This window comes from Chlorocebus sabaeus, chromosome 20 (genome assembly GCF_047675955.1).
Source record: "Chlorocebus sabaeus isolate Y175 chromosome 20, mChlSab1.0.hap1, whole genome shotgun sequence".
In the NCBI taxonomy this organism is placed as follows: Eukaryota; Metazoa; Chordata; class Mammalia; order Primates; family Cercopithecidae; genus Chlorocebus; species Chlorocebus sabaeus.
In genome coordinates, this window is record NC_132923.1 from 40,560,894 (window position 1) to 40,576,154 (window position 15,261).

Genomic DNA, 15,261 nt, shown 5'->3' on the forward strand with positions numbered 1-15,261 from the left:
AAAATTTTAAGAAAAATTAAGCAAAGGAAAATTGTGCACATTGTAATCAGACAGAAATTGTGAACTGATTACAGGAAATGGTCTGAGATGTTTAAGAAGCAGCCTCGTTTTTTGTTAGACACAGGGGTATGACCTCATCACTTAGAGCTTACTCTTTGCATAATGGCTTGGAGAAAAGAAAGAGCCAAACGGCATCATCTTTCTCCCTGTCTTACTGTCAGGGGAGAGCTAATACTCATATAGTGTAATAAAAAATGGTATTAAACTGCATCTTTGAACAACCAGCAAGAATGCACAAAATGAATTCTGAATAAATGGCCAAAAGCTTTTGTTTAACAGGAGATCATTTTACCATTTGCATTGTGTCAGAATAATAGACCAGACTTCCTATTCTACAGACACTTGATTGAGTGCCTACTAGGTGCCATGTACTATTAGGTGCTACAGAAAAAATGCAGAAGTCAGTAGAAGAATGCCTTTGTTCCAAGCCTAGTAGATAAGATGAAACAAGAAACAATGTAATCAAACTCTGCATATAGCATCAATAAAGACGTTTCAAGCAAAATTTCAGAGACTATATCATTATGGGTGGTAAAGTGTCTGGGAGGGCGTGATGCTGGAGGGTGGTAAGAAAGGAATCTTAAAGAACTGGAAGACTTTGAAATGACAGAAATCAGTAATGCCAAAAGAATAGAAGACAGAAAATATATGGGCACATGCATGAATGAGTAGGTAGTCTGGTTTAACTGGAACTAGTGAAACATGTAGGGAACTTGTTGAAAATACGTCTGAAAGGGTTAAGTCAGAGACAAACAGACTTCAAGATCTCTAGCAGACCTTAGAAATCCTCCATTCCACTTAAGTAAATAAAGACTCAAAACAATTAATTATGCAATATGATGCAGCAACGTGATGATCCTAGTAGCCAAGGATACTTTATTTTGTGTCTCCTGAATGACCACTTCCATTGTTCATTCTATGTATTTTGCAGGGTAATCTGGGTATTCTTAAGTGCCATGTAAAGCAGGTTGTACTAATTATTTAATGTGGTAAATCTTAAAGAAATACTAAATATCTTTGATAATGGAAATGAATCTTGAAAAATAGAAAAAGGGAGAACAGAAGAAGCCTTTTATAGAGATGTGATTAATGATTAGATTTTTAAAAAACTGGATGAAACTTTCAAAGATCTACTTACTGTACACATGGACGTAAAAACCGTCTTTCATATACTTCAGTTTTTGCTTAACCAGTCCTTAACAAAGCTGTGAGATTATGCACTGAAAAATCTGTTGCAGAAATTAAAAACGTCTAGATAGAAGATTCAGAGCCCAACCGATTATAAGGATTTTTTGCTGAAATATGACCTGGTCTTAGTAATTCCTGATTTTGTCATAAGTGTATGAAAATCTTAGGTAAACAAATTGCCAAGACGATTATGGGAGAATTCCAGCATTTATTAAGACAGTCACAGTTTATAAACTATATGTTTTTGAAATAGAAAAAGAAAGTTTATTATATTTTAATAAGGATATCCATTTTGAATTCATAATATTCTCCAAAACATAACAGCATGCATGGCACACATATATATAAATACATGCAATTTGTCATGAATTTAAGTAGCAGTGAGTAAAATGTATTACCAAATTTGAATCTGACATAAATTAAAACCGAATGGGTTAAAGAAAATAATTTCAGTGTCAGGCCAAAATAATGCTCAAATACAATTTTATATGTATTTTGATTTTAATCTCAAAAGTTATTGCTTTATTTCTCTGGTCTTTTACAAAAGCAGACAAATCAATGTTTCATATGTGGCCTTTTCCCCTGGCAATCCCTAAAAAAGCTTCCCCCATTTACATGCCAAGTTCAATTACTGATTTTCATGTCTTGCTTCTCTTTTGAAGACACAATATATAAGGAAACATATTAATAAGCATTTATGTTGGGTACAACTAAAATGAACATTAAAAGGTTTACTGAACTTCACACCATAATTTCAGCAAGAAACCTTGAAGCTAGAATAAAAGTATTCATCTTTTTGATAATCAATGCTGTTTAAAGTGTGTTGCATCATTATCTCAGTCATTAAAATAATCTTGTAAGTATCTATCATTAAGTCATCCAAAGGCTGAGTTGCTCAAAATCATACTTATTATCATTAGTTTGCACCTGGCTTCAGGCTCATACTCCATCCAAACCATTGCCATACTGTCTTCCACCAAAAGAGTAATCAGGTGTTTCAGTGGCAAGAAGAAACACATTCAAGACAGCTCATGTGGAAGAGATTATACACAAGGGAATACTATTCAGCCATAAAAAGAATGAAATAGTGTCTTTTACCGCAACGTGGATGGAACTGGAGGCCCTAATTTTAAGTGAAACAAGTTAGACCCAGAAAGACAAATACTGCGTGTTCTCACTTATAAGTGGGAGTTAAATAATGAGTACGCATGGACATAGAGTGTGGAATGATAGACTTTGCTGACTAAGGAGGGTGAGAGAGTGGGAGGGGATGAGAAATTACTCAATGAGAACAATGCATGTTATTTGGGTGGTGGCCTAAAAGCCCCTGACTTCACCACTACATAATCTATGCATTTAAAATAATTACACGTGTACCCCATAAATTTATACCAAAAAAAAAGAAAGGAGATTAGGATTAGTATGGTTATAAAAGAGAAGGGGAAAGCGCATGTGAAAAGCCAAAGTTGGCAGCAGTCATGGCAGGGAGGGCCGTGTAGGTCATGTATTCAGAACTGATCTTTGGTGGGGATCCAGACACATGGCATGATGGCTAAGATCATAGTCTGTATAAAACAGCTAGATTTGGGTTTAAAACTCAGGTCTCCTCTCAGATGGTGTGTAATCTCGGCTGCTTGCCTAATTGTGTAAGCAATCATTTCTTTTGTAAAATGAGGATAAAGCAGTTTTCTTGAAGATTGAATGATGATTAAATGAAGTAACGCAATAAAACACTTACTATAATGTGTCCATAATAAATGTTTAAAATATGTTATTGATTATCAATGTATAGTCTTTTCATGATGCAGTTTTCTCACAATATTTATGCAGGATTGCTTCTGGGACCCCACAGATACCAAAATCTGCTCAATGTAGTATTTGCTTATAACCTATGCACATCCTCGCATATACTTTAAATCATCTCTACATTACTTATATCTAAAGTAATGTAAATACTGTGTAATTTTTGTGCTATATTAATTTTTTATTTGGATTATTATTTTTATTTTTTCCCCAAATATGCAGATACAGAATGCATGGATACACAGGGCAGACCATATCTGATTTGGTGTCATCAACCTCCCATGATAAATCCAAAAATATCCTTCACAAACATTTGTCTACTAAAAGGAAACCACCAAATATTGCCTCTATGGGAACTTCTCTGTATCAGTAAACTGTTTTTCATCTTCGTTCAACCAGTAAGAATGTATGGAGCATGCAGTATATTTCCAACACTATGCCAGGGACTATAAATTATGGATATTTAAAATGTATTTTCTAATCTGGAGGAGCTTGCATAATAAGAAGGTAGAACAAAATGAAGGTGGCTGCTATGTGGATGCCTTTTGTGTCAGGGGGAATGGAAAGCCAAATATCTTGTTGGGCACCTATCGCATTCCAAGCATGATACTACAGATGGTCCTCAACTTGCCATGTTTCAACTTAACAATTTTTTGATTTTATGATGGTGCAAAAGTGATATGCATTCAATAGAAGACATACTTGAATCCTGAATTTTGATCTTTTTCCTGGCTAGTGATAGGAGGTACAATACTCTCTTGTAGTTCTGGGCAGCGGCAGGGACCCACAGATTCCAGTTAATCCTGTGATCACTAGGGTGAGCAACCGGTTCTCTACTGTGTTGCCAGATGATTTTGCCCAACTGTAGTCTAATGTAAGTGTTCTGAGCACATTTAAGGTAGGCTAGGTATTTAGCAGGTTGGGTATATTCACTAGGTTGCGTATATTAAATGCATGTTTTGCTTACAGTATTTCAGCTTACAATGGCTTTGAAGGGTTGTAACCTTATCAAGAGTCAAGGAGTAGCTGTAGATGTTTCTGTGCATTGTTATCAGAACTTTGTCCTTAACAGAGCCTCATAAATAAGGCTGGAATTTTTGTTCTGATAACAGATAAGGAAAATGAGCTCAGAATCGTCCAATAGCTTTTCCAAGTTCAAGCATTTACTAAGATGACAATTCATCATCGAAACACTTATTCTGAGCTCTTTCCACATACAATGCTTCCTTTCCAACTCTCCAAATTGTACAAGTTTTAGGTCTAATAAAATGAGGACCAGAAAGTGATTTTTGGGTTTAGTAACACTAAATTTATTGTTGACGGTGATGAGGACAGTTTAGTAAAGTAAAGGAAGATGCTAGTGGAACAGGGGAGAAAAACGGCAGTTGGAAAGGGTATAAGCTGAGGGAGAGATTATTTTAATTTCTATTTTATTAGATCTTTCTATAGCAATGAACACTTGATTTCCTTTTCCTTTTTAAAAGCATATTCTTTTTTTTTTTTTTTTAACCACTATGTCTCAAACTTTGAGGGCTTCTCTTCTGCTGGTTATCTCTTAAAGGTTAGGGCTCTGGGATATACAGAATCCATGCTCCAGTGAGATGACTTAACCCTGGTTCTACTTGAGATTTTATTTCGTCTTTCCAAAAATATTTTGAGGTAGGTATCATTTTATAGATGAAAAACAAAAACAAAGGATTCCTTGAAGCTCAGAGAAGGTAATTTACCTGCCTAAAGTCACAGCTAGTAATTGAAGGATGTAAGATTGGGATAAAGGTCAGTTTGACAAGAAAGCCATGTGTGCTTTTTACCATACCAACTTTTCAAGAGTTCCTAAGGCATGTAATTAAACTTGGGCCACCTACTTGGGATTCTCAAGACTTACACTGGCCACCACCTTCTACCCCTTGACTACTAAATCACAGAGGGTTAGTCCTCAACCAGCACAACCTAAACATTAGGGGAGATCAGAACTTTATTTGCTCAAGCTAGCTCTGTAAATGGCCAAACAACCATATCCAAAGAGCCCCAAGTTTGTCTCCACATAAAAGCTTATACCTGGCTTATAGGCTACTACAAATCTCTAACTCTTGAAAGAAGCACAAAACCAAAGACACCAATAGGCTCACTGCTTGACTGTTTAATCTAGAGATCATTTATAAATCTGCCACATGTTGTAAATCTGACTGTAAGTTGTTCAAAGTTAGTTACTCTTGAAGATGAAAAACTTTACCAGTCCCTCAAAATATTTGACCAACCTTGCTTAGCACTTCAGTGATAATGAAGGAGCTAACATCCAAACTATTATTTTCCTGGGTTGCATTCACAGCACGGACAATAATATCTCCTCTGTCTTCTGAATTCTTCCCACACATATTACGTTTGATCTTCAGAGGTACAAGGTGGTAAGTGAAATAGTACATGGAGTACAAGTAGTTCTCTACTAGAGTCTTTTTCAGAAGGTTTATTTTTTTCTTGTCTTTCTTGGTTTTCATAGTAATGATTGGAAGAAAACAGGGACCCTTTTCAGTGATAGAATTAAGACCTCTCTTCAGAGTAAATCCTTCTTTACTTTGCCTCTTTCAAGTGCATGAAAAGAGCTGCTCGATAAGTTTATTTAATCACTTGGAATATGTCATGTTAACTCAAGGAAGAAGCAAAGTGCCTGAAAATCCAGGATAAACTGTGCCTAACTTTTTTTTTTCCCCTCACAAAATCTGGTTCCAATAAAAACCATCTTTACTGCCTGAGGCTAATGTGTAAGTTAGTGAGAGATTACGGTCTGGTTTTTATAGCATTTTATGTAGTATTTGACAATCCATAGGGACCTCGCCTGTTAGCCCTTTACAAATATAAATGTAATTTTAAATTTCACTTCATCATGGTAATAGGCTATATAAGCTTTCGTCTAAAGCCTACAGACCATCCTGTCACCTCAGGGAGCCTCAAACAACCTGACTTAATCACCTCTTGGTGACTCATTGCACTCTGCCCACTCTTTTGAAAATATATAAATCCTAATTATTTTTAAAACCCTTTTTAAAATGAGCAGTTTTTATGTACACACTCAGGCTAAGTGTAGACACACACACACACCCCAAATAGGTAGGAAGACATTCTTTGTCTTTGAAGGATTGTATTTCTTTCCTATGTATATTCTCTCCTATGCCCTTCCTTCCTATTTGCAGTAAAGTCTCTTTAATGGAGAAACTTGGTTCAGGCAGGCAGCTAATCAGCAAGATCCATAATGGGAAAATAAAATAGTAGCAATCACTTGTAGTGTGATCCTAAGGTGCATACAGTGTAACTACTGAGGCCCAAAATTATCTCAAGAAGTAGGTGATTTTGTTGGTCAGTTAGTAAATAGATGAAACTATTTTTGATAATACTTTATAGTTGAGGGAAGAGAATTTCAGAGAAATTGACTTGTTCAAGATCTCAAGGCCAATACTTAGCAAGAGGTGACATTAGGTCTTCTAGTATTTAGTTAATCCCTACAATATACTTCACAGCCATCAAAATTGTTCAGTAATTTCCATACCTCCTAAACAGGTTACATCTTGTCCCTACTAGAGTTATTTGTCATTTAATTAGACACTATATTTAATCAGAACATGGTCATTGCAATTAACTGTTAATACCAAGGAACTTATTATTTCCTATAATGTGATGCTCTATGCTGGACCCTGTCATGGCACTTCCCCTCTATGAGCTTAGCAATAAGATAAATGTGCCCTTTGCAACTCCCATTGTTCCCAGCCCAAGGTCTAGGATTGCAGGGCTCTCAGGCCAGATTCTTCCCAGGAACCTATGAACTCCACAATCAATCCTGGAGCTCTAAAAACCATTTTAGAGATGGGCCACAATACGTAATCTTGAAACCCGGGCTTACTAGTCCAGCATTTGCAGCATTTGCTCCATCTTAATGCCGCAATTTCCTGGACTATCTACCCTGAATCTAATTTTACCAATTTACAGACTGCACAAGTAGAATCCCACTCAAGCTAGTCAACCTAAGTTTTATAGTGTCAATACCTCAAAACTTACCTTAAGCTGTTCCAAAATCTCAAAAACAGAATTCTAGTACACATCTAATGGGCTGATGGACAGAACCCTCTATTTTTTTTTTCTAATTTGCTTCTTTGAATGCGAATGCGTTATAACTCGCAGCTGAATACTTCCATAAAGATAATTACATATGGCAAGACAGAAAAACTTTTTGAAAAAAAAAAGACATTCCCTTGAATATGTGCCTGAATTCATTTACAACTGTTGCTGCTTTAAACACTTCAGGCAGAATAAGTGGATGGCACTAAACAGCTTAGCTGCAATTATTATGGAATGTCTGAGGTATAATTTCCCCTGCGGTTTTGTTAGGCGTACAAAATTCATAATTCTGATTTGTGGCAGGTACTTATTACCCATCACAGGTGGGGATATGCAAATATTATTCTAGTAGGGGTGAACAGCCTTTATTTCCGCATTCAGCTATTAACGAGATTTGTGAGTCTGGTACTCTGGGGCCATTTAATTAATTAGATGGTACAGATAAAATATAAATTGTTTTGTGGGCTACACAATTCCTGTCCTAGGAGGTGTAAAACTGAAGCTAAATGAACTTAGTGTGGATTGATTTGTTGATTTTTATATAGCTCCCAGTAAATGTAAATCCTGCTCATTATTTTACTATATTAATTCCACTCATAATCCTCACATTCTCTAAGTTTCAGTAAAATAGATGTATGTATTTAACTATTTTGTTAAGTGACTTTCTCACTCAATCTCCATGTCCGTGGTGGTAAGCCATCTACTATATAAAGAATGAATGTATCTATAGCAGATCTTTCAAAAAGTTTATCATAGTCTTAAGAAATTTTATTGTTAATTTATAATATTAACTATGTGGAAATAATATATACCATGATAAACCCTGTGGAATTACATGACATTTAATGAGTTTTATTGGGATTAGTCAAGAAGTAATGCAACCTATACAACTAAATCCACATAAAAGAATGTTTCTCATGCATTTGATGCCTCACGGAGATGAGTTTACAGTTATATAATCAATGGCAAATAAGTTTAACTTTTTCTTTGTTTTTATATGCTGGGCATTTGGTGCCTAGCAGGACCATGACAAGAAAAATTTGGAAACTTCTGCTGATAACAGTGGAAAAGTTTCTGTGATTAATTAGTGATGTCTGCCCATGGGCGTGTCATCAAAGAGTGGTACTCTTTGTGCTAGATATTTGCCATCCTTTGTTCATATCTTTGATGACAACTCAATTAAAAGCCTTTAATCAGATTGATGACATCCTTAATTTAACAATTAAGAACAAAATTGTGCATATTTCATTTCATTCAGAAGATATTTGATTCTTAAAATTATTAAATTGCTTTACAAGTCCCATCTCCTGATAAAAACTTGAACATGTTTTCTTCTATTTTACTTTGAAGCTAGAAAGTAATTATGCAAATAATTATGCTGAATATTTTTCTAAGTTAAAGTTGTGCTTACCTTAAATTTTATTTTGGGATAAAATACTAATAACTTTCTAAAATTGAAGTTTGGCTAAGCATAATAAATTCTCTTTTCTCCGAGCACTGTTTTTTATCTTCTTGTAGCCTCCATGCACCCTCCGTCTTTCTTCATTTTTTAATGAAAAGCAAGTATATTTCTCAAAAGAAGCACACTTTTAGCATCTTGGCTAAATAAAAGAAAGGGTATGTAAGAAAATGTAAGAGCTGGAGAACAATTTCCCAAGGAACTTAATAACTACATTTAAAATAATGGCAAAAGCAGAAGCCCACATGTCATGTTGACAACCTTGAATGCAAAGCAAAATACTTTAATGTGGAGACCTGAGAGCTTTGTGTTCCAGGCCAGCTTTTAGAAAATGTTTTCAAGGATCTTCAGTTAATCTCCATGAAAAGCCAGGAAGGAGTAAACTTTATCAATTTAATAAGAGATTTATAAGATGTTACAACCATGTACTCTCTATCTCCAAGGGAACAAATTAAATGAGAGTTGATAATTATTCAGATTCAAAACATGTTATAGAAGGCAAGACAAAATTAAACAATTAGAAAAATATTATTAGTGGGAAAATATGCTGAATTAACAAAAGTATTATATACTAAAAGAAATGGCCAAGGCAATACTACTAATATATTTAAATGGTTTATACAGATAAAAATGAGATGCCCTACTAATGGTGTGTTTTATAAAGTGGAGTTCTTTTGAATTTGCAACTCTGATAGTTAAAATAGCTAAAGATGATGGCACCTAAATTATAATTATAGAAACAATTTGAAATATTGATCCCAATCTAGTAAACATGTTATACATACAATAAGAAAATTGAGAAAATAAAGATGGAACAAATGCACACTGCATCAACTGTGTGCTTGAAAGATAAGTCCTTACTTTCTTCTTTTATATTATACTCATAAAATTACCTTAGAGATGCAGGTTTTTCCAAAGTTTCAGCCTTGGTAGCACAACCACTCTGCAGTTGAAGTGTTTGGTGATAAAGAAAGAATATTTCTTTCCTTTCAGCTCGCTGGAGAATATCCAGGGGTCACATTGAGGGCATTTGATGTGCGGACAGAAGATAATAAGCAGATGTCCCATGATGGCAGAACTTTTAAGTGGAGGTGAGGACCTGGACTTACCTTGTGAGTTCAAAGAAATAGTGGAACTAGGTGATGATACATGACTCTATGCATTTGTCAAAACTCATTGAACTGTACATCAAAAAGACTGAACTTTAACGCATGCAAACTAAGAAAACTAAAACATCAACCAGCATGTTGCAGGGCAAATTAGTTAAACTGTTAACAAATATATGACATATCAGCACTGAATGAGATGGAGGTAAAGAGAGTTGACTTATGTAACTTTGGAAAACAATGTTTTGACAGTAAAGCTAAACTTTAAATGTAAATTATAAATGAAAGTAGAGAAACTATAGAGTCAAGGACAAAAAAGGAACTGTAGGCCTGGTGTGATGGCTCACGCCTGTATTCCCAGAATTTTGGGTGGCTGAGGTGAGGAAATAGCTTGAGGTCAGGAGTTTGAGATGAGCCTGGCAACATGGTGAAACCTCATCTCTACAAAAAGTACAAAAATTAGCCAGGTGTGGTGGTGTGTGTCTGTATTTTTAGATACTCAGAAGGCTGAGGTGGAAGAATGAGTTGAGCCTGGGAGGTTGAGGCTGCAGTGACTGTGCCACTGTACTCCAACCTGGGTGACAGAGTGAGACCCTGTTACATAAACACTGTTCTCTGTTTTTGGTTTTTGTTTATTTTTCTCATGGAGGTACAAGTTAGCCTTTCTGAAAGGCTAATATATATACTGGGGTTGGATAAATAAGTAAAAGGAAGATGGATATTGGGTGTCAACTTTCTCACTGTTGGAGAATAAAGTTATATATAAGCAAGAAGGGAAGGCTAAAATAAACTCCATAGTACTGGATCAGAGTTGCAGACGTCTGTGTGAACTTATTTTTAACTTACTATAGATACAAATGGATACATACAGAAACAAGCATAGGTATTCATGTACACATAAATTAGTATATATAAATGTATGTAGTATATACATAATATACTATATAGTATATGTATATATATAAACTATAGATATGCATGTACACATAAGTTAGTATACGTAATAGTTATGTTGGTTGAGAGGTCTTAGAAGCAATGATAACCCAGTGGCAGTGAGCACAGGCAGCACCTAGATCTTGGTTTCTAATCACCATTTTACCCAAATAAACCAAGGCTCTTTGAAGAAAGAAACCTAATTCTAGGGTTAGGGCAAGAAAAATACAAAATGAACCTGGAATATCTTACAGTGGCAGAAAGTAAGAAGGTGCTAAAAAACAAACAAGCAAACAAAAAACCCCAAAGGATAGAGAATGATGTGTCATAGGAACACAGAAGCCAGTTGAAAGAATTCCCAATGGCAAAAACTGGCACAATTTCAACCAAAAAATAAATAATGTAATATAAAATAAATATGACAAGTCTATTTGGATATAAGTAAATGACAAGAAATCATCTTTATTCAAGAATTGCAAATAATGAAGCTTAGTTATCCCAAATAAGTTCTCCAAGAGATGAAACTTAGTCTTCCCTATCCCTTCTTCCAAGAATGGGCTAGACTTAGTGACTTACTCCCAAAGAATAGTGAATGGATGAGAAAAAAAAGAGTATGATTACAGTGAAGAAACCTGGCAAGCACTACCTCAACCAAGTGATCAAGGTGAAGCGGTGAAGTTATGTGCACATGAAGTGCCTGCTAATACAATGAGAGGAGTAAGGCACTTCTCTGTGTTAGTCTTCTGAAAACTCATCACCCCAGTCTAATCAAAAGAAAAACAGCAGATAAACCAAAAGAGAAGGACACTTTTTAAAATAACTGATACCCCTCAAAACTATCAAGGTCATGAAAAACAAGGAAACACTAAGAAACTATAACACACCAGAGGACACTGAGGAGACATGGCAACTCAATGCAATGTGATACAATTTGAGCAATGATGTAAATACTGTAGTATTTTATCATAATTAGATTGGTTCTAGAACAAAAAAAAACACAGAGGAGTCACACATCTTTTCAAAATCTCTTTACATATATAATATGTTCACTTATTTTAATGTCATACACATTTTTATGATTGCTTTTTCAAGTATTTTCATAAATGAGCTGCAAGATTTCAGGGCACCAAAATATTCTTGTGTGGTGATTACTCTTAAATACTCTTGTAAGCATGTAAAATTTGAATTGTTCAACTTAGCCATTCCACAGTGTATATATACTTCAAAACATCATGTTGTACATGATAAAAATATATATAATTTTATTTGTTAATTTAAAAAACATTAAAAGTTTTTGAATTGAAAAGCATTTGAAACATTGTTAGAAACCATTTCTACTGTGGGACAGTTAGCAACGATTGAACTATACAAGGAAGCGACTACACGTCTCATAAATATATCTCCAGAAATCCAAACTAAATGTTCCTTCAGTCTTCCTATTCGAATAGCAGTACATTCCCGCAGAGACATTAATGCCTGCTTATGCCTAGGTAAATGAGTTGGGGGTAGAGGGGAAGCAATGTGGAGAGTAAGTAAGGAAAAAGATTGGTTGTAGCTAAAGCATTTGCACTTTTGCAAATTTTATGAAAACATATGACAATACAAAGATAATGCTAGTTCTCTTTCAAGTCCTAACATCTGAATCTGGTGATAAGACAACAAGATTCAAACGTGGTCATAAGGGTAGTGATGAAATTCTTTAGGCCTCAAACCTAAGCAGCAAGCTTCATGCAGATAGCCAATCATTGACAAATCAGCACTCGCCTAGTCAAATGGTAATCTGCACCTTATTTGTTTCCTTGCATATGTTGATTAGTTGTATGCCTTTCACTCAGGAACACAGAAGTTGGGGAGGGAAAAGAGGTGAGCTGAGAAGTGAAATTCAGGAAGAGATTTCAGCAGACTTCTTGGTCATAAAAAAAATCTAATATTTATTTTAAAAACAATTACATAGTACATCTGTGTTCTAGGTGCTACTCTCAGAGCTTTACCAGTATTACTTCATGTATTCTTCAAAACAACCCAATGGGTTAATATCATTATCACTCCATTTTCTAGATGAGAAAACTGAGTCACAGAAAGATTAATTTGCCCAATTCACAAAGTAAGTGGTAGAGCCGGAATTTTAAGATTATAAACGTCACCCTTATCTTGTACAATTTTTTAGAAAGACGGAAGGGGGAAATTAAAGGAGATAAGAACAAAACAGAGGAACAGTTGCAAAGTGATGACCAGGGGATGGAACCTGACCCTCTGATTTGTCTACTAGTCAATACATTCACATTAGAATTTGAACACCTTTAGGAAGGTCATGCGTTTTAGTTTGGTGAGTCTCCACAACTTTTTGATGCACGGCCCTGCCACTTGACATAGTAATATTGCTTGCCTGGTCTCAAATTGTTTCAGTTTCAAACGAAGAAAGAGAAACTAGAATCTGATAAGTGGGGAGAAGGAGGAATTATGGAAAAGCACATAGATGACATAAGTGAGAAGAGGGTGATAGAGAAGCCGCATTGAACAAACTGACCCACCATGTATCTTTATCAACTAATAAGTTACACTGAAAAAAAAAAAGTTTTCAAGTTCTTACATTGCTTTCCCTTAAAATATGTGTGGAAAAAAGGGAGAGGAAACCAAAGATGCATTCTGTTCTCCTCTCCTCTTGCTCAGTTTAGCCTCATTCTACAGATACTATAGATGCAGATCCAGAACAGAAATAATTCCCTCCAACCTTTATCCAATTCTCTCTGGGACTCTCATCCAGGCTTTAGACCAATTGGGTCCTTTTGTGTTTTGGACCAACCTACAGCCATCTGGAAAGGATTCTCTGAGCCACAATTAGTAATTCTCTGCTATGAAATCAAGTCTTCTTCCAAATAAAATAGAATATAGCCCAGCCTTCAGTCTGCTAGAGCAGATCTTCCTATAGCTGCAAGCAGCCCTACCTTCAAGGCCCATCCAAACTGGAAGGAGGAGAAACAAAAATAAGTTAAAATGAAAATTTAAAATACCTAGTACTCTAGGCTCCATATCCACATTCACACATGAAGAAATCCTGGTCTTGGACATATACATATTTGGCATGAGAACTTGGATTGCTTCTTTTACTGATGTTTATTCAATCTTTCAAAATGACAAATATGAGAAAGACTTGGTAAATGAGTTTATTTTGGAGATTTGTTAAGAGTCTGCTCACTGCTGGAACAGTGTATACAGGAAAAATATAAAATCATTAACACTCACTCCAAAAATAAGCAACTCTCAGCACTGACACCCTTAACAAAGCTGCTAAAGAAAAGGCAAGTGGGAAAGTTTGCCTTTTGACCACACTCTGAGGATAGGCAAAGCAGGCATCAGCTTAAAGAATAAGGGAATGTTCACCAAGCACTAAGTGACCCTTTCCACTGACTTACTAGAAAAGCCGAGTTAAAAATCTTTTGAAAAAGCCACACATGAAAATTCAAATCCTAACTAAATCAAGGTTGTTCTGCCTTCTATCAAGTTTAGCACAATCTCTCGATTTCTTCAGTACCTTCTGAAAAATTAGAATACCAGAATATTATAAGGTATTCTGTTGGGTCACGACAAAAATAGCTACTTGTTAATAAAGAACATAATTGTGACCCACTTGCCCTGCCCTAAGTGGACAGCTTGAGACTAAACACCAATCTGGTTAGCTTGTTTCATTTTATGGTAGGTGTGTGTTTAGTTTTGTAAAAAACTGACAAACTGTGCTCCAAAGTGGCTATACCATTTTGCATTTCCCAAGCAAAGAATGAGAGTTCACATTGCTCCACGTCTTCACCAGGATTTGTTGTCGGTGTTCTGAATTTTTACCACTCTAATAGGTGTGCAATGATATCTCATTATTATTTTAATTTACAATTCCTTAATGAAAAATGATGTTGGGCTTACTTCTGTCATCATTATATCTTCTCTGGTAATGTGTCCATTCATGTCTTTTGCATATTTTTAAATCAGGTTGTTTTCTTACAGTTGCATCTTAAGAGTTCTTTGTGTATTTGGAATATCAGTTTTTTATCAGATATATCTTCTACAAATATTGACACCCAGTCTATGGTGCATCTTTTCCTATTCTCGACAGTGTCTTTCATAGAGTAGAAGTTTCTAATAATGAAGTCCAGCTCATCAATTATGTCTTTTATGGACTTTATTTTTGGTGATGCATCTAAAAGTCATTACTGTGCCCAAGGTCTTCTAGATTTTCTCTTATGTTTTCTTTTAGGAGTTTTATATGTATATATATAATATTACATTTAGGCTTATTATTTGTTTATTTATCTATCTAGATTTATGGTATTTTGAGTTAACTTTTGCTACGGTTGTAACCCTGTCTCTAGATTCTTTTTTTTTTTTTTTTTTTTTTTTTTTTGCATGTGTATGTCCAATTGTCCCAGCACCATTTGTTAAACAGATAATCTTTTGTCCATTATATTCGTTTTTGTAAAAGATTAGTTAACTATACTTATGTGGGTTTATTTCTGGGCTCTTTATTCTTTTCAATTGATATATTTGACTGTTTATTTGCCAACACCACACTGTCATGATCGTGTAGTTTTATGGTATGTCTTGAAGTTGGTAGTG